Source organism: Lactuca saligna, chromosome 6 (genome assembly GCF_052625555.1).
Source record: "Lactuca saligna cultivar CGN05327 chromosome 6, ASM5262555v1, whole genome shotgun sequence".
Lineage (NCBI taxonomy): Eukaryota > Viridiplantae > Streptophyta > Magnoliopsida > Asterales > Asteraceae > Lactuca > Lactuca saligna.
In genome coordinates this window covers 59,485,386-59,509,917 of record NC_136422.1, presented here as the reverse complement: position 1 = coordinate 59,509,917, position 24,532 = coordinate 59,485,386, and the positions used below count along the sequence as shown (strand labels likewise).

At 38.6% G+C, this 24,532-nt stretch overlaps 1 pseudogene; it reads right to left on the bottom strand.

Annotated features, from left to right (window-relative positions):
- Positions 1 to 18,091, bottom strand: part of LOC145002625 (E3 ubiquitin-protein ligase BRE1-like 2) — a 92,450-nt pseudogene extending 74,359 nt beyond the window's left edge.
- Positions 18,092 to 24,532: the final 6,441 nt, after the last annotated feature.

The following is a 24,532-nucleotide window of genomic DNA, read 5'->3' as shown; positions in this document are numbered from 1 at the left end:
AGGAAATCGCTAAGCAGGTTGGGATTCAACTTTTGGGATTAACACGCTGGCGTTAATTACTTCATTCTAATTGAAGTTTATGTACCTTTATTTTTAACATGTAATGAATACAACTATGTAAACATTTAGCAACTTATTATATATGGTGGTGTGTACTTTCCTTTCTATGAACTGTTATGATATTGAACATGACGTCCTCCGCCCCCGAACGTTTCCGCCGTTCTGGTTTGGGGGTGTGACAGATTGGTATCAGAGCATTGTTTATAGGGAATTAAGTATATCAAAACCATTTCTTTTGTTATACAACTATAAACTCAACTGGGTAAAAACACTCTGAGTAAGATTCGTACTTTTAAAAAAATAAAATCCTTTATTTAGTTTTTAATGTAGGCATGCATTCATTTCACAACAACAAGATGGTCAGTATCATAATTAAAACCACGTTGAAGTATTATATATCAGTTGTGCAGTGCAGGTATGCCTTGGGACATGTAATCAGAACTGGGAAGGATATAGCCTGATCAACTATATTTGTCCAAGAGCCGACTACACATATGCCAAGGAGTGCCTGTAATGGACAACAAATTTTAAAATTTCCAAAAGCATATCACTAGGGAATATTGAGAGTGTATTCGAGTGCCGTCAACCATTAATCTCGAGAGTAAGTTTCATATGCTCTAACTTATAGTAAACTTTTAACCCTATTCTCGTACAGCCTAAATGGCGGGATTCCATCACCTCAATGACCCCTACTACCACAACCAAGGAAATGGTGGGTGGATCGAATCAGATTCTGAAGAAGACGAAGAGCCTATAAATGTGGAGGCAGGAAACGACTCTGGTACGGATTCGGAGCCAGAAATTATAAATCCACCAGCCCTACAACCTCCTGTCCACGTGAGGAATTTCCGAGGACCCACTCCAGTGTGGGGAAGTCACCTCCATCATTGGAGCCAACAACAAAGCTTACGCCCTCCTTACGGCATGTGCCGAGACTTCTATGACGTAAGAGGCGGGGGATCAGCCGATCGCGCACTTCCGGTCATGGTTGGCAAACTTGCCAACCAATGCTATCAATCTGGAGTGCAAGCCAACCGAATTCGAGAGGTCAATGTGGAGGTGCAAAATCACACGGCTGATATCAACCGCCTAGAGTTGATACAGAACGACATCCACATTCGCGCCGAAGCGTTTCAAGCACAAACAAACGCGGCCTTCGCAGAATTAAGAGAACAACAAGCTGCGTTTGACAGACGTCTCATGGGGTCAAAGCAGTCCGACACAGAGTCGAGCTCTAAACGCAAGGCGCACCGCAAGTAGTACTTGCCCAACTCTCAAATTTTGTTATAAACTAGGACTTCGGATAAAAGTATTACTTTCTTTAAAATTTCCCGTAATCGGAGGCCTTTAGAGAGGCCAAGGAATTTTGTCTAGACCCCGCTGTAACACAACTATATGTTTAATATATATAAGGGCATATCGCTTTCTCACCGTTGTTAATCATGTGCAAATAGTTCGATTTATTGATGCATCTATTCAAACTTTACTTTCAAGCTTAAAATATTGTGTCAATTAAACTCAACTTCTTAGATCTAATAGAAGTTCATTCAATATCATTTAACTACGAACTGCCAAAACTTATAATTTTCTTCCAAAACTTTCTTTTGGCAGCAAGATGCCTCCTCGTCCAAACCTGAGGCCCAGGCCGGGCACGGCACCACCACCACCTCCACCACCAGCTTATGATCCAGCCATGGTTCAGGCCGCTATCACAGCAGCAGTAACTGCAGCCCTCTCACAAATAAACTCCCAAGGGAATGGAGGGGCGGGAAGCAGCACAAACCATCCAAATCATGGAACGGGTCATGGCCAAGGAAGAGAATGTACCTACAAGGAGTTCTCTAACGCTAAGCCAAAAACTTTTAATGGAACGGGAGGAGTCATTGCACTAATGCAATGGTTCGAAAAGACCGAAACGGTCTTCGAGATCTGCTCATGCCCTGAAGCAAGCAAAGTCAAGTTCGCTGCCTGCACCTTTGTAGATCGAGCCCTCACTTGGTGGAAAAGCCATGTGAATTCAGTAACGCTCACTGTCGCCAACGCCATGAGTTGGGACGACCTAAAGGTTCTACTACTGGAAGAATACTGCCCAAGGGGCGAAGTACAAAAGCTTGAGCAGGAGCTCTGGAATCTGAAGATGACTGGGTCTGACCTAATCACCTACACCACTAGATTCAACGACCTCGCTGCACTGTGCCCTACCATGGTCAACCCAGAATCAAAGAAGGTCGAAAGGTACATTTGGGGGTTGTCACCCCAGATTCAAGGGCATGTCCTGGCTTCCAGCCCTGCTACCTACAACAGTGCTAAGCGCCTGGCCCAGCGACTCATCGACCACGGAGTAAGACCCGGTATCATTTCGACAACTGCATATCCATCCAGGGGGACTCAGGGTCAGAGTAGGACTTGGAACAAGAGGAGGGGACCAACTCTCCAGGAAAACCCCAGGAAACAACAAGCGATAGCGACACATGCTATTACTGTACCTGCGAACCCTTCCCCCAAAAGCTCATACATTGGGAAACTTCCTAAATGCAACCGATGCAGTTTCCACCACCGCGGTCCTTGCCCAAATCTTCAATGCACCAACTGTAATAAAAAGGGGCATACAGCCCGCTATTGTAAAGGGCCAATCCAACCATCCGTTCCCACCACTAATACCGGTGAAAACCGTGCCTGCTTCGAATGCGGAGACACAGGGCACTACCGCAAGGACTGCCCAAGGGTAAACAACCGAAATACCGGTGGAAGGGGCCGAGTTTTCGTAATGGGGCAGGATGAAGCCATTGCGGACCCTACAGTTGTTACGGGTACGTTCCTTCTCGATAACTCGTATGCATGCATTTTGTTTGATAGTGGCGCGGAAAGGAGTTTTGTGAATCACGGCTTTAAAGGCCTGCTAAAATCAATACCACAGTCATTGAGTGAACCATTTATAGTAGAAATGGCCAACGGGAAAACCGAAGGCACTAAGGAGATATACTTAAATTGCACCTTAACTTTAAATGATCATCCATTCTCAATCAACCTCATGCCAGTCTCGATTAAGAGTTTTGATGTCATCATTGGCATGGACTGGCTGAGTTCTCATCATGCGGACATTCTATGTTACGATAAGGCCGTTCGCCTTAATCTGCCAACCGGCGAAACTTTCGTTATCTTGGGCGACAAACCAAGTACCACTCTCCGTATCATCTCAAGTATCCAAGCTCAGAAATGCCTACGCAAGGAGTGCCACGCATTCTTGGCACATGTTGTGGATGTGAAGCGCAAGGTCCAAGATATCAAGAGTGTGCCAGGCGTATGCGATTTTACTGATGTTTTTCCCGAGGATCTCCCAGGAATACCACCTGCAAGACAAGTGGAGTTCCGAATCGATCTGGTTCCCGGAGCTACCCCAGTAGCCAAAGCACCCTATCGATTAGCCCCGGCAGAAATGCAAGAGCTATCCAGCCAACTGAATGAACTACTGGGAAAAGGATTCATCAGACCGAGCTTCTCACCGTGGGGAGCACCTGTGCTGTTCGTGAAAAAGAAGGATGGATCATTCAGAATGTGCATTGACTACCGAGAACTCAACAAACTTACCATCAAGAACCGATACCCCCTACCCCGAATCGATGACTTGTTCGATCAACTCCAAGGAGCCAACTACTTCTCCAAGATCGATCTGAGGTCGGGATATCACCAGCTGCGAGTCCTAGAGAGTGATATCTCCAAGACGGCTTTCCGAACACGATACGGACACTACGAATTCGTAGTGATGCCATTCGGGCTAACCAATGCCCCGGCCGTATTCATGGATCTAATGAATCGGGTATGTCGTCCATTCTTGGATAAATTCGTGATAGTATTCATAGACGACATACTCATTTACTCAAAGAATAAAGAAGAGCATGGTCAACATCTGAGGCAAGTGCTAGAGACGTTGCGGACTGAGAGACTGTATGCAAAATTCTCAAAATGTGAATTTTGGATTAGAAAGGTGGACTTTCTCGGTCACGTGGTCAGTAAGGAAGGGATCCACGTGGATCCATCAAAAATTAAGGCTATTAAAAACTGGTCGGCGCCAACTACACCAACAGAAATTCGCCAATTCCTAGGCCTGGCTGGTTATTATCGACGGTTCATCCAGAATTTCTCCAGCATCGCAAAGCCTCTTACCGCCTTAACCCAGAAAGGTGTGACCTACAATTGGGGAGAAAAGCAAGATTCTGCATTTCAGACTTTGAAACAGGCACTTTGCAGTGCGCCCATCCTTTCTCTCCCAGAAGGGACCGAAGATTTTGTAGTATATTGCGACGCTTCGAAGCAAGGGCTGGGCTGTGTACTAATGCAGAGGGGAAAGGTTATTGCATATGCCTCAAGACAACTAAAAACGCATGAGGTCAATTACACCACTCATGATTTAGAGCTTGGAGCGGTGGTCTTCGCTCTTAAAATTTGGAGACACTACCTATATGGTACCAAATGCACTATTTTTACAGACCACAAGAGCCTACAACACATCTTCAACCAGAAGGAGTTAAACATGAGGCAGCGACGTTGGGTCGAGTTACTCAACGACTACGAATGTGAGATACGCTATCACCCAGGAAAGGCAAATGTCGTGGCAGATGCCCTTAGCCGGAAGGAGTACTCTGGCCGAAGAGTGAAGTCATTAGCCATGTCAATCCATTCGCACCTGTCGACACAGATCAAGGAAGCTCAGATAGAGGCCTTAAAACCCGAAAACGTGACAAGTGAAACCCTTAGGGGAATGGACAAGAATTTAGAAATCAAGAGTGATGGAGCACGCTACCTCATGAACCGTATATGGACGCCCAAGTTTGGTGGACTTAAAGAGGTAGTTATGAACGAGGCACACAAGACTCCATACTCCGTACACCCCGGGTCAGACAAGATGTATCAAGATCTCAAACAACTCTACTGGTGGCCAAACATGAAAGCAGAGGTCGCTACATATGTGAGCAAGTGTTTGACTTGCGCCAAGATCAAAATAGAACACCAGAAACCCTCAGGACTACTCCAACAACCTGAAATTCCTGAGTGGAAATGGGAGCAGATTTCCATGGACTTCATAACGAAACTGCCCAAAACTCAGGGTGGCCAAGATACTATTTGGGTAATCGTCGATAGATTAACCAAATCCGCTCACTTCCTACCGATCAAGGAAACTGATAAAATGGAAAAGCTATCGAGAACCTACATCCGAGAGATCGTACGACTCCATGGAGTGCCAATGTCTATCATCTCGGATAGAGACAGCAGATTCACGTCTAGGTTCTGGCAATCATTGCAAAAATCCATGGGAACAAGATTGGACATGAGTACAGCCTATCACCCCCAAACTGACGGACAGAGCGAAAGAACGATCCAAACCTTGGAAGACATGTTGCGAGCATGTGTAATCGACTTTGGTAAAGCGTGGGATGTTCACTTACCTTTGGTCGAGTTCTCTTACAACAATAGTTATCATACTAGTATCAATGCTGCTCCATTTGAAGCCCTTTACGGCCGTAAGTGCAGATCACCTCTGTGCTGGACGGAAGTAGGCGACACCCAACTAGCAAAAGGTCTAGTCCCTGATAGCACCCTCACTGGTCCGGAGATCATCAGAGAAACTACCGAAAAGATCGTGCAAATACGAGAGCGACTGAAATCCTCGAGGGATAGACAGAAGAGCTACGCCGACAAAAGACGTAAACCATTGGAATTCCAGACCGGCGATCGGGTACTACTGAAAGTCTCGCCCTGGAAGGGAATGATACGCTTTGGAAAGCGTGGGAAGCTAAATCCTAGGTACATTGGGCCCTTCGAAATCATTTCAAGGGTTGGTCCAGTAGCCTACAAACTCCAACTTCCAATAGAGCTTAACAAAGTACATCCAGTATTCCACGTATCAAACCTGAAGAAGTGTCTGTCCGACGAAACACTTGTAATTCCACTCGATGAGATCGAACTAAATGAAAATCTTAACTTTGTGGAAGAACCCGTCGAGATCATGGATAGAGAAGTTAAACGAACTAAACAGAGTCGCATTCCAATAGTAAAGGTCCGATGGAATGCTAAGAGGGGACCCGAGTTCACGTGGGAACGAGAGGACCAAATGCAACAGAAATATCCACATCTCTTCCCCAGCCCCTAAGACTCTTCTTTTGTAAAAAAAAAAAAAAAAAAAAAAAAAATTTCGGGACGAAATTCCCTCTAACGGGGGGATGATGTAACAACCCGTTATTTCAGGTCAGTAAAGATCGAGTCATGTAATCTTCTTTTGAAAGGAAATAGAAAATGAAGTATTCAAAAACTCTATTTAGAGTACATTATGTGGTAGCTATTCTCATAAGGTTTCCAAACATATAAATAACACAAAAATCCGAGTTATAACGAAGAAGTTATGCTCATTATAAGATTTTCCGACCAAAAACCGGCAATCCGAAGTTACGTAAAAACGCAAAGTTTCAATAAAACACTTTACGTCCTTAAGTGTCTAAATGAAAGTCATAGATATCGTTAAACTACAAACATACATGAAAAGAATGCTCAAGTCGGACATCATTTGAAGTCAATTGGGTTAATATTCGCATATGGGTTCAACATATGAATTTTTGATTTCGCAAGTTTAGAGTTCAAGAACTAAACTGTGTTCGCATCTGGAAATGAAAATTTTGTGAATCGCATTCGATTAATTAGCTTAAATGCGAAGGGTGTAAGAATGAAGATGCGAAGTATTTCACAGTAGAATGCGAATTGGGGAAGAAAACAGAAGATTTCAAATATTGTCCCTGAAGTTTCGCATTTTTGGAAATCAATACTCAACTTCGCAAATGGGAGTCATAAATGATGAAATTGTAGAAATTCTAAAGAGATAAATGCGAAGGTGATAAATGCGAAGGTGATAAATGCGAAAGTGATAAATGCGAAGGGATGCGAAGGGTGTAAGAATGAAGATGCGAAGTATTTCACAGTAGAATGCGAATTGGGGAAGAAAACATAAGATTTCAAATATTGTCCCTGAAGTTTCGCATTTTTGGAAATCAATACTCAACTTCGCAAATGGGAGTCATAAATGATGAAATTGTAGAAATTCTAAAGAGATAAATGCGAAGGTGATAAATGCGAAGGTGATAAATGCGAAGGGATGCGAAGGGTGTAAGAATGAAAATGCGAAGTGCACGAACCCAGGGACACGTCCCATCCGACCCGCGTGCCAGCGACACGTCCCATCCGACCCGCGTGCCAGCGACACGTCCCATCCGACCCGCGAACCCAGGAACCCGTCCCATCAGACTCGCGTACCAAGGCTGACCAGCCTCCCTATAAAAGGGCATGCGAAGGCTTCCGAAAAGGAGGCTCATTCTCTCTCATTTTTCTTGCGTATTTCCTCATTTTCCGTGCTCGTACTACCACGAAGCCCTGGTCACTTCGTGCAAGATCTGAAGGTCGATTTTCTCCCGAGAAATCCCGAGATTTCCGAGGAAAAATCCATTTCCCGAGACCTAACTCTGCCGTTTTTCCATCTCGCTATCTTCAAGTTGTCAAGTGAGTTCATACCCCTTTTTAACACACTTTAAATACATCTTTAAATACTTTTACAACTCTTTTAGGGGGGGGAATACAAGTAAACATACGGTTATTATCGTGCATTAGACTTATACGAGGAGTATAATGATCTTCGTTGTTAAAACATTTTATACATTCTAAAAACTTATGATTTCGGTTTATCAAATCATTGTGTGAAAGGCTAAACTTTGCATACAAAACTATCATGTTAATATATACTAAATTGAGAATCCATGAGACGCGCACATCTTCCAACTTTACTTTTCTTTATTAGAAAGTACTGCAGTAAGGCCTGTTTATAACCAGAATCTCCCGCGACGAGAACGTGTCAAATGTGTATAGATCTATACGGGAAGTCATGATCCCGCACCCTGACTGTTAGCTACAGTCCGTCTTTTGGGGTGACAGTTGTCATAGCAATGCGACGCCTGAAGAACGTCGTTACAGGCATATTATGTTTAGTATGGTTATAAAAACTCATCGGATATACAATTATTATGATATTAAGTTATGATGAACGAGTGGTTATTAAAACTATTCTTCATCCAACCGGTTCGATCTTCACGTAGTTTTATTATATATAAAACTATGACACATTTACGAGAAACGTGGTTTCTTACAATTTTCGGTCTTAGAGACTGGTATTATGTGCGAGGAATAATAAAAGTGTTTCCTGCATACAAACAAAATAGGAAAAGAAGGGATTTTTCCGGTGCAATCATTTACAACTTATAAACATATATGGGATTTTCTGGAACTAATGCATTCATTTTCAACACCACAAATAACAACTCTTTACATGTTGAAGCACTACGTTTACTGGAAAACATACACCTATTTTGGAATGGCATCCAATTTTTCTAAACAACTTATGGACTCACCAACTTAATTGTTGACACTTTTTCTTTGAAATAACTTGTATTCTCAGGAAATCGCTAAGCAGGTTGGGATTCAACTTTTGGGATTAACACGCTGGCGTTAATTACTTCATTCTAATTGAAGTTTATGTACCTTTATTTTTAACATGTAATGAATACAACTATGTAAACATTTAGCAACTTATTATATATGGTGGTGTGTACTTTCCTTTCTATGAACTGTTATGATATTGAACATGACGTCCTCCGCCCCCGAACGTTTCCGCCGTTCTGGTTTGGGGGTGTGACAGTCACAATGAAGCGGTAGCAGATCCCACAGTAGTCACAGGTACGTTTCTTCTCAACAACTCCTATGCATGTGTCTTATTTGATAGTGGTGCAGAAAGAAGCTTCGTAAATCATAACTTTAAACACTTACTCAAACAAATCCCTCAACCACTAAAAGAAACATTCGTCGTAGAAATGGCTAATGGGAAAACAGAAAGCTCTAGCGAAATCTACATAGGGTGCACTCTTATGTTAGACGATCACTCATTCCCAATCGATCTTATGCCAGTCTCAATCAAAATTTTCGATGTCATTGTTGCTATGGATTGGTTGAGTCTCCATTGCGCCGATATCCTATGTTCCGACAAAGCCATTCGCCTGAACCTTCCAAATCACGAAACCCTCTTGATATATGGAGATAAGCCGAGTACGAGCCTTCGTATCATCTCCAGTGTTCAGGCTCAGAAATACTTACGCAAGGAGTATCGCGCCTTTCTTGCCCATGTCGTTGACACTAACCAGAAATCGAAAGATCCAAAAGACATTCCCGTAGTATGCGATTTCCCTGACGTCTTTCCGGAGGATCTTCCCGGCCTACCTCCCAAACGTCAGATTGAGTTCAGAATCGACCTAATTCCAGGAGCTACCCCCGTAGCTAAGTCGCCCTACCGTTTAGCGCCCGCCGAAATGCAAGAATTGTCTGGTCAACTCAACGAACTGCTCAGCAAGGGCTTTATAAGACCGAGTTTCTCACCTTGGGGAACTCCGGTCTTGTTCGTGAAGAAGAAAGACGGATCGTTCCGGATGTGCATCGATTATAGAGAACTCAATAAACTCACGGTTAAAAATCGCTACCCTCTCCCTCGTATCGACGATCTGTTTGATCAACTACAAGGAGCAAGTTACTTCTCCAAGATTGACCTTAGATCTGGGTATCATCAGTTACGGGTACTCGAGGAAGATGTTCCGAAGACAGCTTTCCGAACCCGCTACGGACACTTTGAGTTCATAGTGATGCCCTTTGGACTGACCAACGCCCCCGCAGTATTCATGGACTTGATGAATAGAGTGTGTCGTCCATACCTGGATCAGTTCGTCATCGTCTTCATTGACGATATCCTCGTATACTCTCGGAACGAGGAAGAACACAAGGATCACTTACGACGAGTCTTGGAAACGTTGCGATCCGAAAAGTTATATGCGAAGTTCTCTAAGTGCGAGTTCTGGATCCGAAGAGTCGAATTCTTAGGTCACATGGTTAGTGAAGAAGGAATTCATGTGGATCCCTCCAAGATTAAAGCTATTGAGAACTGGTCAGCACCGAAGATGCCTACGGAAATTCGTCAATTTCTAGGCCTCGCTGGCTACTACCGTAGATTCATTCAAAACTTTTCTCGGATTGCAAAACCTCTCACTATGCTGACACAGAAAGGAGTACCGTTCGACTGGGAGGAAAGACAGGAGAAGGCATTCCAAACCCTGAAGCGAGCCCTATGCACCGCACCAGTACTATCCCTTCCCGAAGGGACAGAAGATTTTGTCGTATACTGTGATGCATCCAACCAGGGGCTCGGTTGTGTCTTGATGCAACGGGGTAAGGTTATCGCATATGCCTCGAGACAGCTAAAGACCCATGAGGCGAACTACACTACTCACGACCTCGAGTTAGGAGCAGTTGTCTTTGCACTAAAAATCTGGAGACACTACTTATATGGGACGAAGAGTGTGGTGTACACTGATCATAAAAGCCTTCAACACATAATGAACCAAAAAGAACTCAACATGAGGCAGCGTCGATGGGTCGAGCTACTTAACGATTACGACTGTGAAATTAGATATCACCCGGGAAAAGCCAATGTAGTAGCAGATGCACTGAGCAGGAAGGAGTATACCGGTCGAAAGACCAAGTCGTTGACGATGACTATCCATTCGCATCTCTCCACACAGATCAAAGAGGCTCAGCTGGAAGCCTTAAAGCCCGAGAATGTGTTGGGAGAATCTCTACGTGGAATGGATAAAAATTTGGAGGTAAAGGGTGACGGAGCCTACTACTTCATGGACCGAATCTGGACTCCACGCCATGGAGGTTTTAGAGATTTGGTTATGAGGGAAGCGCATAACACTCGCTACTCCATCCACCCGGGTTCAGATAAGATGTATCTGGATCTCAAAAAGCTATACTGGTGGCCAAACATGAAAGCGGAGATCGCCACATTTGTGAGTAAGTGCCTCACTTGCGCGAAAGTCAAGGTTGAATATCAGAAGCCATCAGGACTTCTCCAACAACCTGAGATACCAGAATGGAAGTGGGAGCGGATCACAATGGACTTTATAACCAAACTTCCCAAGACAACGGGTGGATTAGATACTATTTGGGTTAATGTCGATAGGTTGACTAAGTCCGCACATTTCCTACCCATCAAGGAAACGGACAAGATGGAGAAACTCACTAGAACATACATTAAAGAAATAGTACGACTACATGGCGTCCCTATCTCTATTATCTCAGACAGAGATAGTAGATTCACCTCTAGGTTCTGGCAATCGTTGCAAGAAGCACTAGGGACGAGGCTGGACATGAGTACAGCCTACCATCCGCAGACCGACGGACAGAGTGAGAGGACGATTCAAACCTTAGAGGATATGCTGCGAGCTTGTGTAATTGACTTCGGTAAGTCATGGGACACACACTTACCTCTTGTGGAATTTTCTTATAATAATAGTTATCATACGAGCATCAAGGAAGCCCCATTCGAAGCCCTCTACGGCCGCAAGTGTAGATCCCCTCTGTGCTGGGCTGAGGTGGGAGAAACTCAACTAGCTAAAGGAAGAGTTCCTAACAGCTCTCTCACTGGTCCAGAGATCATTTGAGAAACGACCGAGAAGATTGTACAGATACGCGAACGACTTAAAGCCGCTAGGGATCGACAGAAAAGCTACGCCGATAAACGAAGAAAACCCTTGGAATTCCAGGTGGGAGATCGAGTCATGTTGAAGGTCTCACCCTGGAAGGGCACGATACACTTTGGAAAGCGTGGAAAGTTGAACCCAAGGTACATAGGGCCTTTTGAGATTCTCGCTAGAATCGGCCCCGTAGCTTATAAACTCAACCTACCTCACGAACTAAGCAACATACACCCTACCTTTCACGTCTCTAACTTGAAGAAATGCCTGTCAGACGAGACGCTCGTAATTCCCCTTGACGAGATTGAGGTCAATGAGAGCCTCAACTTCGTGGAAGAACCTGTTGAGATTATGGATCGAGAAGTAAAACGAACGAAGCAAAGCCGTATCCCAATTGTGAAAGTTCGGTGGAACGCCAAACGAGGACCGGAATTCACTTGGGAACGCGAAGACCAAATGAAACTCAAATACCCCCATCTCTTCGCGTAGTTGTACTGCAACTCTTATATGTATGAATTCTAAAATTTCGGGACGAAATTCCCCTAACGGGGGGATGATGTAACAACCCCAAATCTATTCCCGTTACAAACCCTATTTTCACTAACGGAATGCGTCATTATATGTTATTTCTCGGTATTGTTCGGGTCGTCAATAAATAAATATTTAGTTAATTATATGTTCCGGTATTATCATGAGTAATTATAACTTGCGAATGTTAACCCCGTTTAACTAAATAAAGTTATAACTACTTTTCAACCACTTCACCCGGGTAAAAAACATTTAACCCCGTTAAACTTTAGCATCAGGTAGCCGTGTATCGGGTACAATACCCGAGACATATAAAAACACTTGAACACTTCAATTGGACTCTTTTACCACAATTACACCTCTCTCTCACTACTTTCTCTCTCTAGACCCGAAATCGACTCCAAATCCGCGAATTTCCGACTTCCAAATGTAAGGATTCATCCCCTAACTTAATCTAATCATACTTTACTGCTTTTAGAGTCCAAAATCATGAGAATCAAGGACCATAAAGGAGTTTACGGCCTAAGAAGCTCCTTAGGCCGTAAACCCCCAAAATCATGCCAAGGGTCAAGTTTTTCCTCATGTTAAGCTAGTATACTAATTAAGGCATGTATCTAGAAGGGTTTGGACACTAAAACACATGGATTAGACATGCAAAAAGGAGTTTACGGCCCAAGCATGTGCTTAGGCCGTAAACACCTCAAACACCCCAAAAACACTTGTTTAATGTCCCAAAAACTCATCTAGGGTGTTTGGCAATTTAGACTTGACAACAAGGAAGGCTTAAATGCATCAAACAACATCATTTGATGGCAAAAAGAGGAGTTTACGGCCAAGGCTAAGCTTGGGCCGTAAACACCCATATTGTTGTGTCAAACAAGTCCCAAAACCCCTCAAATGCATGTAAGGATTTTAGCTAAGGCCTTTGGAAGTGTGTTGTACAATTAAACTTCACATTTGGACACAAAATGAAGAGTTTACGGCCAAGGGTGTTCTTGGGCCGTAAACTCCCCAAAAATATATGCCAAATTGTCCCAAACTCACTATATGGCCTTCTAGGATTTATCTAAGGTGTATGAGACTTTGTTGTACCAATAAAACATACATCTTGAAGGGTTTACAAGAGTTTACGGCCCAAGAACAAGTCTTGGCCGTAAACTCCCCAAAAATGTCACAAATTATGATGTTTAATCCCTTAAAATGGTCCAAGACACACACCACTAAATCAAGGAAGTGAAATAAGACCTTAAGCATACACTTTGGAGTGCCACAAGAGTTTACAGCCAAACCTAAGGGGTTTACGGCCGTAAACTCCCAAAGGATGGCTTTTGGGCCATAAACTCCAAGGGAGTGAGCTCGTGGACCCTCCCGTAAATCATTCATGACTTTGTACCACTCCCGGGAACCCCTTCTAGGCCTTAAAACCCCGAAAACGATGCTAGAATGTCCAAATACTATAATGAAAGGCATAAGATGATTAACTTCTTGTAAAATACATATTTCATAGGACATTAGGGTCCTAGGAGGTGCTCAAGAGGTTATTGGGTACCAAACGCTCAATCGACACTTTTACCCGATTTACCCGATTCACCCGATTTCCGCGATTTCAGGTGAGTTCATACCCCTTAATGAACCTTTCAAATGTTTTACCCGATTTACCCGATTCACCCGATTTCCGCGATTTCAGGTGAGTTCATACCCCTTAATGAACCTTTCAAATGTTTTATATGTTTTAGTGGGGAGATACAAGTTGAATATACATGTTTATGAAAAGTTATACAAAACTATTTTTTAGAATTCAGAGTTAATCACATGTGATTCCCAATCTGTAGTTCAAATCACATGTGATTTATCACTATGCTTTATAAATAAGTCAATTGTTTTCAAAACTATTTTGGATTAACAAACAAGTTTTAAATGTTCCTTTCGTACAATACTTTTGTTAAATAAAACTCTTTATGAGAATGTAATCATACTAATATATTTATATAAGTAAGACTTGAAAGACTTAGGACCGATAGCTCGCCTTATTTCCTGTTTCTTGTTTGATTGTGGACTTAGGGTAGTAGTTATCCATCCGACTGTCATTGATTTCTTAATTATATATCTCATATATTAGTACAGATTATGAGTACTTCTTAATTCATTAATTACCTTAATCACTACTTGACTAGAACCACATACACTAAATTAACTATAATGGGTATAGTTAAGGACTCTATCCCTAGTTTCCACTATTACTCTACACTACTATAACTCTCTATATTATGAAGCAATACACTAATAAGAGAATACAATACAAGTTATACGAAAGATTACTACGCTATAATACAAGAGAATGCACTAATCATGAGATAACTCACTAATCCACTACGGGATACTCTATACGCTATTCACTATGCCCGAAGTTTTCCGACAGGAAGACGACACTATATGTATAGATCTATACGGGGCAGACGCTATTACATCCCGACTGATAACTTCAGTCCGAGCCGCTCAGGCCCAGGGATGCTTTTACTCTACTACACTATGCATGACTGGGAAGGTCATGGGGGTTCGCTATTACTCACACTATTGGGAATATACTAGAAAGACACTATAACCGCACTAAAATACTAAAAGAAAGATGAAGTAATATCCCGAAGTAAATAAGTATCTAATACTAAAGGATGCTGCACCACTATTACATACTCTAAGAATAACTCACTATATTACATTACTTAATGTTCTGGAAAATATGGGATTTTCTAGGTTTCACCACTATTTATGATTTCAAACTTCAGTTTTCACAATAATGACTCTAATGCTTTTTATACAAGTACTCACACTAAAACTCTTATGAACTCACCAGCTTTATGCTGATATTCTTTTCAAAATAACTTGTATCTTCAGGTCAAAGATAGACAGGTACAGCAGCAATTTTTGGAGAAGATGGAGGATACAAGACCCATCTCTTATTTTTGTTTACTTTTGGTGTTTGTCAAACATTACAAAACACACTTGTAAATACACTTACTATATAAATGAAATGGTTGTATGTTTCTTGCTTTTACTATTATACAATTGTGATGATACTGTACACTACGTCATCCACCCCGAAACGTATTCCGCCGTTATCGGTTTTGGGGTGTGACAATAGTTCATATCTATGTATAAGATGAAAGAAACTATGCACTCACTTGCAGAGTTGACGACTCAGTACTCGGATAGCATTTCGTTTACTTTAAAATAAATTCCCATTGACAAAACATGTATCATTTCCACTAGAGTTTAGTCTAATGTTCAACGAGACTAACTAATAGTCTAGCTATTATTACTATTATATAAGCGTTAAACAACACTCTTCACCAACTATGTATAGACAGGGGTCAAACATGAAACACCGGATGGCAGGATCATTTTGGCATATAACACTTCTAAAATCCAACAACCCAGGCGGCCCTTCAAACCGGATTCCCCGTACTGCAAGTGGATAAAAAGATATTATAACGATACTTATATAACCCATAATAATAGCTCAAATAATTATTATAAGGCCCTAATAACGTTACTATATTCAAGTAAAAGCTATATTAAAAATTAGGTATGTGTATCTTACCTACGAGGGGGTTTGGCTAGAAGCCGTGCTCTGCAGGGGCAGAACTTCCAAGCCGAAATATCTTCTTCTTGGAGCCATCAAGTGCTCCAGGGCTTTCTTCTAGCCCTAGTGGAGTTTTAAGGAGGTTTATAGAGAGTGTAGAGAGAAGACATAATGAGAAAGGTGTGAAGAAAATGAAAGTGTGAGAGTTTCTATTTATAGAATGAAATATGGCTGAACTTGGTGCCACATGTCACCATCTGGTGGCAAGACTTGGGGAGAATGCAATGACCAAGATTGTGCCACATCACCCATTTTTGCACAACACACTTCCGACTTCTAAAATCCATAACTTTTGCATATGAGCTCCATTTTTTACATTCTTTATATCCACACGTAAGTAAAAATAATATCTACAACTTTCCTTTTGACCCCGTTGGCTAATTCCCGACCGATCTTAAATTTAACAGTAAAAGGTGACTACATTGTCAAATATCCGCGTAAAATTCATAACTTCTACATATAGACTCCGTTTTCGTCTGTCTTTTTATCGTTGAGTTCCTATTAAAGAGATCTTCAATTCTCATTTAGGTGGTATTGGCCAAAAAACGCTCGATCTAGAATTCGAGTTTCAAGTCGTGCACTGCTAGGCCAAATCTTAGAAAAATCATAACTTCCTCATACGAAGTCAGATTTGGGCGTTCTTTTTATGCACACTCTTGGTTTAACGTATACTACAACTTTTGTTTAGATAAATAAGTCCAAAAAGTCCTCTATCATAAATTCACTATTTATGTCGCGTAGTGTCGTGCCGGTTTTATTGCGAAACTTCGACGAGCCATAACTTCTTCGTTATAAGTCGGATCTCGACATTTTTTATATGTATGGAACCCTTGTGAAATATTCTACAACTTGGTTAACATTACTCCTTTTAAATAATCTTCCATCAAAAATTCTTTTTTGATGCTTATTGTCTCTAAATTGACTAGCCCGGATCTACGGGCGTTACACTTAATCTTCAAAAGATCAAGATTCTTATACATCACACAATTCGAATTGTATTACTCCGGGTTTCTATCCAACTGAAACTTAGGTGATGAGAATTCCTTTTCACTTGGCTAATCATGACATTAGCACAAACGATATAATTAAGAATCAATCCACATTTAACTTTGCTAATAATAGAAATGTAACCACCAATTTTTATAAATGTCATTGTAAGGAAACATAAAGTAAACCAAATAAAAAAATTCACTTTATAGATAATGAGTGGAAAAAGTTGTCCTTACAATACAAATATATGAAAAATTATGTTTCTAGATATTTCCCAAGCAATGTATCATAACTCCTAAGCAGCAGCTCAAAAATCTGATCATCGAACTATGCGATCGAAATCCATCTCTCACGATTAGATTCAACTTACTCTTCTTAAGCTTCCTTCTTTCTCTTAGATTCTGCAAAACATCAAAATGTGGCTATCACATCATGTATTAAGGATCTATGAATAGGAACTTAAAAAATAATGGGGTTATATAGTGGATGCACTTGAAGTAGAATCACACAACTTGACTTTACTATCTCTAAGATCTTTCAGGTAGTCTGGGCAACTTCGCATCCAATGCCTCTTCAATTGGCAATAGAAACGCATGGACCTTTTGGGATTAGCACATGGAACTATCTCAGAATTAGCCTTTCTCTTTACCACATGGTCAAACGGTTTGACCTTGGCCAATCCCTTTCCACTAGGAAGAGAAATCTTTTCCGGACTACCAACGTTGTTATTGTTAATGTCCATGGAAATTTTGGAGACAGATCCTTCAAACATTTTTGCTTGACTTGTGCTCTTAAGCACTTCTGCTTCAGCAACAATCAACATATATGTTAGATCAATTAGGGTCATGTCGTGCTCCTTCATATAATAGTCTTTAATGAACTAACTATATGATTCAGGAAACGAAACTAGAACCAAGTCAATGGCCAATTCTCTTAGGAAAATGACACCCAACATCCCCAATCTGAGAATGTCTGATTTCATTTTCAGAACATGCGCACATACAAACTTTCCATCTTGATGTTTACATGCCAATATGGCTTGAGTAGTTTCGTACTTTTCAACTTGAAGAAGACATGGCTTAGGGAGATTCATTGGATGAGGTGGTGGAAGAGTTGGAGAAGCATGATTTGCAGTTCCACCATTGCTTGAAGAAGGGAACATTCTTTCACCTTGATCAACATGTGGAAGATCATCTTCAGATAGAGAAGGAAAAACATTTCCAGAGGAACGAGGAAAACCATTGTTGTTTGAACTCGACATCTATAATGGGAGAATAGAGTTGATTTTAATCTTTAATTATTAACCCAAAATTTTAAATTAAGGCTAGGATCCATATTTTCAATTTGAATTCTAAAGAAGGATGTCGTAATCAAATTCGAATATATTTTAGGTAGGTAAAGCATTTACCAATTTCAATCTTATGAAACTCCTAGATCTTTTGAGATTCATTGAACTATTTAATGATATGTTTAATCTCGATTATGTTCTCACTTTATGATTGGGATGCCAAGGTCACAAACGAGATGTGAATAACAATGCAAATTAGCTTGGTAATTTCGATGGCATTTATCATCTGAAATTAACATGACAATTAACCACACACGCTCCATTAATTCAATTATAATTTACGAGACACCCATTGCCAACAATATTAGTGTGTCGGTTAACCACACACGCTCCACTAACAACCAATAAGATGCAATGTGCAATTTCATGGGTTAGCATCAAATTCATATTTTACCTAAAGTAAACTAAGAATGGATTTTAGAAAATGGTTTAGTTACCTTATCATTATACTTTTAATGAGGATTAATTGTCCTATCGAACCCGTTCGGCTAACAACCCTCCACCATACAAGAGAGCGGTGGGTAAGATTGGATACCCAATGGTGGTCATTTTATAGACCGCTTCCTTAAATTCCCCTTATAGTATGGCTTCGTGACTGAGGCGTACTAGCGGTTCGACTGCCTTTTCTTATACATATAACGTATATTAAACTCTTAATTATATATATAGTAAAAGGTTAATTTTAAACATTTTAAAATTCCAAGGGTTTAATCTTTTAATAAATTAAATTTAAACAATATATGGATTTATTAATTATCCTTTAATTACTCATTTAATTAAATTATCAACGAAAACCATAAGAATGTAATTTAGGGTTTACATTTTAAATTTCAAAAATTAAACCTTTTAATTTAAATCTCAAACAACCCTAAAATTAACATTAATTATTATATCCAATTAATAATCAATTTAATTATTTAGTAACCAATTATGGATATATTAATTAACCTTTAATTAAACAATTAATCATACCCATAAGGATAATTATAATAAAAAAATCAACATTATCCCATTCATAATTATCTCCTAATATTTAGGTCTTATTTAATTATCTAATATTACCAAAAATCGGATTATGACAGATTTAATAAAAGATAATTCTCAGATATTAACCAAATAAATCAAGTTAGGCAAGAAAATCCGAAATCAGAATCTGACACACAAACACGCCGTGTTGGAGGACCAACACGTCGTGTTCGAACAACACCATGACATGTTCAAAGAACAGAATGAAGATTCTGTTTTCTCCTCGTTTAAGTTCATATTAGTATCAATTAAATAGAAAACTAAGCCTAGACTCTGATACCAATGATGGGTTTTGAGCATAACATACAATCATATGTGTGCATGCAATCCTAAATAATATCTACGTTTCTCTAATTGAACATACAATATGAACAACAAATTATAAACCCTAGATCTCTAAGGAATAATCGAAAATCATATAATAAGGGTTATGATACATACCTTTAAGATTGTTATTGTAAACAATCTTGAATCCTTTCTTGAAAGACCTTTGGAAGCAAACGTCACAAGTGTCGTGCCTCTAATAGTTCACAAACAAGCCCAAACAATCAAGGAAAACTATAGAGAGAGGGGGAAGGGGCCAAAATTCGTCCAAAACTCTTAAAAAGGAGGCATAGCCGAAATTTAACCCAAATGAGGGCTTATATAAGTGTTACTAATGTATTGGATAATGGATGTATCTTCAAGATAACCCTAATCCCTTAACTTTCTCCCAAAGGCATCCAAGACACCCTTAGAGCCCAAGGAAACCCTAGGAGCACTCTAGATTTCGTTCCCCACTCTTTAGGGAAGTTCTAGAATTGCCCAACGCTCAACTATTGAACATTGTCATCTTTAGTCCCTACATTTTTAATTAATTCCTTTAACCCCAAAATTAATTTTAAATTAATTTCTGATTAAATATTAATTAAACAATATGATTTCTAATTAATATATTATTTCCATAATACATTAATAAATCATTATGTTGATTTCTAATTAATTTATTAACCAAGTAATAAATTAATAAATCATTATTCTCTCTCTAAAAACTATCTTATTCAATTCTCAGGTTTGAAGGCAACCCAAAAAGACTGGGTTACTATCATTTCAAGTTTATACCAATTATAGTTATGGACTTAGATACATAATCCAACAATATTTTGGGAGAACTCACTGTTTTAGCTTACAGTTGTAGATTTATATGTTTTCAGGTACTTTTGTTGATTGTGGCTTGACAAATGCGTAATTTTACCCACTCATCGGCAGCAACAATGTTTTCGTGATATTTTGATAACTCTTATTTTCTATAAAATGTATTTTGAAACAAATGTATTCTTAACTTCGGATTTTATGAAAAGGATGTTTCGACCCTAATTAAAAATGGAAATTTTATTGTGAAAATGAGAGTTTACATAACATAACATGCATGATTTCCATAAATTCAATTTTCTTTTAGATTATTATAAACAACGACAAAAGTTTTGTATTTAAAAAAAACGAAAATCTCTTGAAACTTTTATTTTATTTATGAAAATATCCATGGCTTTAGTTTTGAAATAAAAAGTACAAAAACTTGATATAGAAAATTTATTATATTTTTGTTTATTAATAAAAAAATCATTGATTTTTCAAAGAAAATACATGCATATAATATTATTTTACTGTAATTTTATTATATTTTTTAAATTTTTACATATGTTACCATCTTATTTGTATTTTCTTTGCGTGACACTGATATTATCTTACTAATAGCTAATCTTCTTATCTTATCTGTGTGCAACAAAGAGTATTATCTTATTGTAGTTTTATTCTATTGTTTTTATATGATCGATGATATTGTTTTATTGTAATCTTATTATATTTTCTATATTTGACATATGATATTATGTTACTTTATTTTATTTTGTTTCAAAAAGTGTATTATCTTAGTATATTTTCTCTAATAGAGGGTGTTATCTTTTTATAATCTTACTATTAAATATTTGTATGACAAATGATATTATCTTAATATAATCAATATAATCGTATTGTATGATCATTGTCACTTTCTGCCGATGAAGTCATGGTTTTTTGTTAATAAGCCCATATATTGCAGTGTAAAATCCAAGATTATTGACAAGAATCTTAAATATGTAAACAATGGATGGTTTTATATTTTTATGTAAACAATTGTTAGGTTTTTCTTTTTTCAGAAAACAAAGATTTGACTTTTTCAGAAATAAAGTGGAATTTTAGAAACATATTTTAAAAAAACCATGACTGTTAATTGTTAAGGCGTATTTTTGTTTGATTTACCGACTGAAAAGAATACAAGAAATCCACTTCCAAGTATGTTTTTATACTTTCCGCAAGGAGATATAGTGTCATGGAGGAGAAGTCATATACAATTATTAAAGACAATGTCCATAATAGCGGTAAAATATGTTGCATCTTGTAATAACATTAAGTAAATGGTTATTTGTGATTACCTATGTTTATAACAGGTATTCAAATACTAGAAGATATATTTGTAATGATAGTTGTAGGAACTACAATTTCCATTCTAAAATATTGTTACCGACAGACTAATACGGTTCATTAATAATAATAAGTTAGTTGGTGTAGTGTTCTATCGATCGTACAATTATCGTCCTTGCCAACATAAAAAATCTAAATAAAATCCAGATACATTCTTCAAGTATAATAATTATTGAGTGTGGCTTAGCCTACATTAAGTGCCATAAATGAAAAATGTAACCACCCCTTTCTCCCTCTCATAGATGTCATATATAAAGGCATGTAACATACAACTTTTTATGCAATATCGCCTCATCAGTGCTTTTAATCGTTAATCTAAGTATGGGTTTATCACATGGGTCTAAAGGATCATTGGCATGCTTAGCCATGATAGTGATGGTGTTTTTTGAGTCATCAAAAGGAGACATAAACAAAGATAAAGAGTTGTGTGAAAACCAACTTACAGGGTTAGAAAGTTGTCTACCTTATATGTGTGGTGAAGCAAAGGATCCAACTAAGGATTGTTGTAGCGATCTCAAGATAGTGTTGACCAAGAACAGGGTATGTTTATGCATCATGATCAAGTATTATAAACGTAGCCTTGGGTTCAAGTTTAATGACACACTTGCATTAAGCCTACCAGATTCTTGCAACACGTCTGCCAATGTCTCCGAGTGTCTGAGTAAGTAGTAGTAATTATCATGTGATTGGTTCGTACTCATGTCTTTAAGGAGCACATGAACCTACCTCCTATAATGTCCTCATTAAATTAATGCTCAAGTGAAAAAGATAAACTCTAAAGATAATGCTTTAAGGATCATACAATGATTGATCTATCTTGTTTATGATGTATTCAGGTCTTTTGCATTTGCAACGAGGCTCGACAAATTCTAAAATATATGAAGATCATGTTAAAAGCACGGAGAACAAAGAGAAAATCATAGGTTTACCAGGTGAAACACATTTTATAAGTTACCGTCGAAGCTTAGATATACATACGTATATGCTAAAAAAAAGAACTAATGCATGTAAAACATTTGTTGTTAAACAAATCACCAATTTTCTTTTTTGTGGATGATAATTATACCATGCTTTGGGATCATAGTTCCACGTTTGTTGGTGTTTAAAATCCGATATCCATATGTTCGAAATCTGAATTTTGGATATTCTAAAGTTTCTAATATTATATTTTGATATCTGAATCCATAACCAAATTAGGTATCCAAAAATTTTGATAAAATATTAAAAGTCTACCTTCACTAGGTGTCCATAACTTTTTATATGAATCTCCAAATAACTGCAGCATACAATATAATTATAAAAACAATATATAGTTATTCCGAATTTTTAGATAATCTAAGTATCCAAAAGTTTATAAAACCACGATCCGAATTCATATCTAGAAGTTTGGATATCAAATAGCCTAGATAAATTTTGATTGGATTTGGATACTTAGATACTATTTTAACACATGTAGATGTCCAATGTTTGGATATCCAAATAGCCTAAGATAATTCTGGACTGGATTTTGATACTCATATACTATTTTAATACATGTGGATGTCATTGGACCAATACATACCCTTGACAAGTCACTCACTAATCTTAAAAAATATGTTTTTGTTTTTTAAAACATCTACAATTTTTTCTATATCTGTATGAAAAATGACGTAGATACAAAAATCTACAATTTTCGAAAAAAAAAAGTTGTATTTTATAACTTTTGTAAAGTTTGCATGTTGTATTACTGATACTAAATGCCATTTATTACGGATGATATTAAAAAACAAACAATATGTACATAGACACATTAAGCAAATTAATTGTACATCTACTAACCATGTTAATTTTCTAGATGATAGTAAAAAACGGTGGTGGTGGTGGCGGAGGTGGTGGTGGAGGCGGAGGTGGTGGTTGTGCTAATGGAGACAAAGGTGTTGATGGTCTTGATAGCTGTGAAGGTGGAGGAGGTGGTGGTGGTGGTGGTGGTGGTGGTGGAGGAGGTGGTGGTGGCGGCGGTGGCAGCGGAGGTGGTGGGGGAGGAGGAGGTGGTGTTGGTGGTGGTGGCGGAGGCGGTGGAGGTGGCGGAGGAGGTGGAGGTGGTGGCGGTGGCGGTGGCGGTGGCGGTGGCGGTGGAGGTGGAGGTGGCGGTGTCGTTGGCGGTGGAGGTGGAGGTGGAGGTGGTGGTGGTGATAGCATCGGTGGAGTTGATGGTAGAAAAAGAAATTTTAGATTATGGTTAGATATCTATCAAAATTAAAAGATTTTTATTTATTTATTTATTATTATTTTTTTTTTTTTTTTTGTATTCTTAGAGCATAAGCTATTTTTATCTAAAGCTATTTTTTATATTTAAAAAAAAACACTTTCATATCTTGTTTTCTTTTAAAACAAATAATTTTCTTCCTCAACGGTATTTTGATGCCCTGAAGACAATAACCGAAGACAATAAGAGAAGAGAAGCGAAAGAATTTTTTTTTTTAATAAAACCAAAATACAACTTTAGAATGTTAACAATTTTCAAATTAAGAACATCTGATTGTTTAATGGTAGAGTTAAATGAGATTATAAATTTAGTTGTTATTTTTTTTAAACAATATTTTATTATATGTCTGAAATTGAACTTATTATCTTATTGTTATAAACATCTTGTTATTTAATGGATGAAACTTTATAATAATAAAATATTACAATGATATTTAATGGATTTGTAGTTCAATGATCATTGAACTCTTCAATAAAAAAAAAATAAAAAAATTTCTGTTGTTTAAATAAATATTACTTCATCCATGCCAAAATTATTATCCACAAACAAAAATCATACAAATTAATGAAACATTAATTATCACT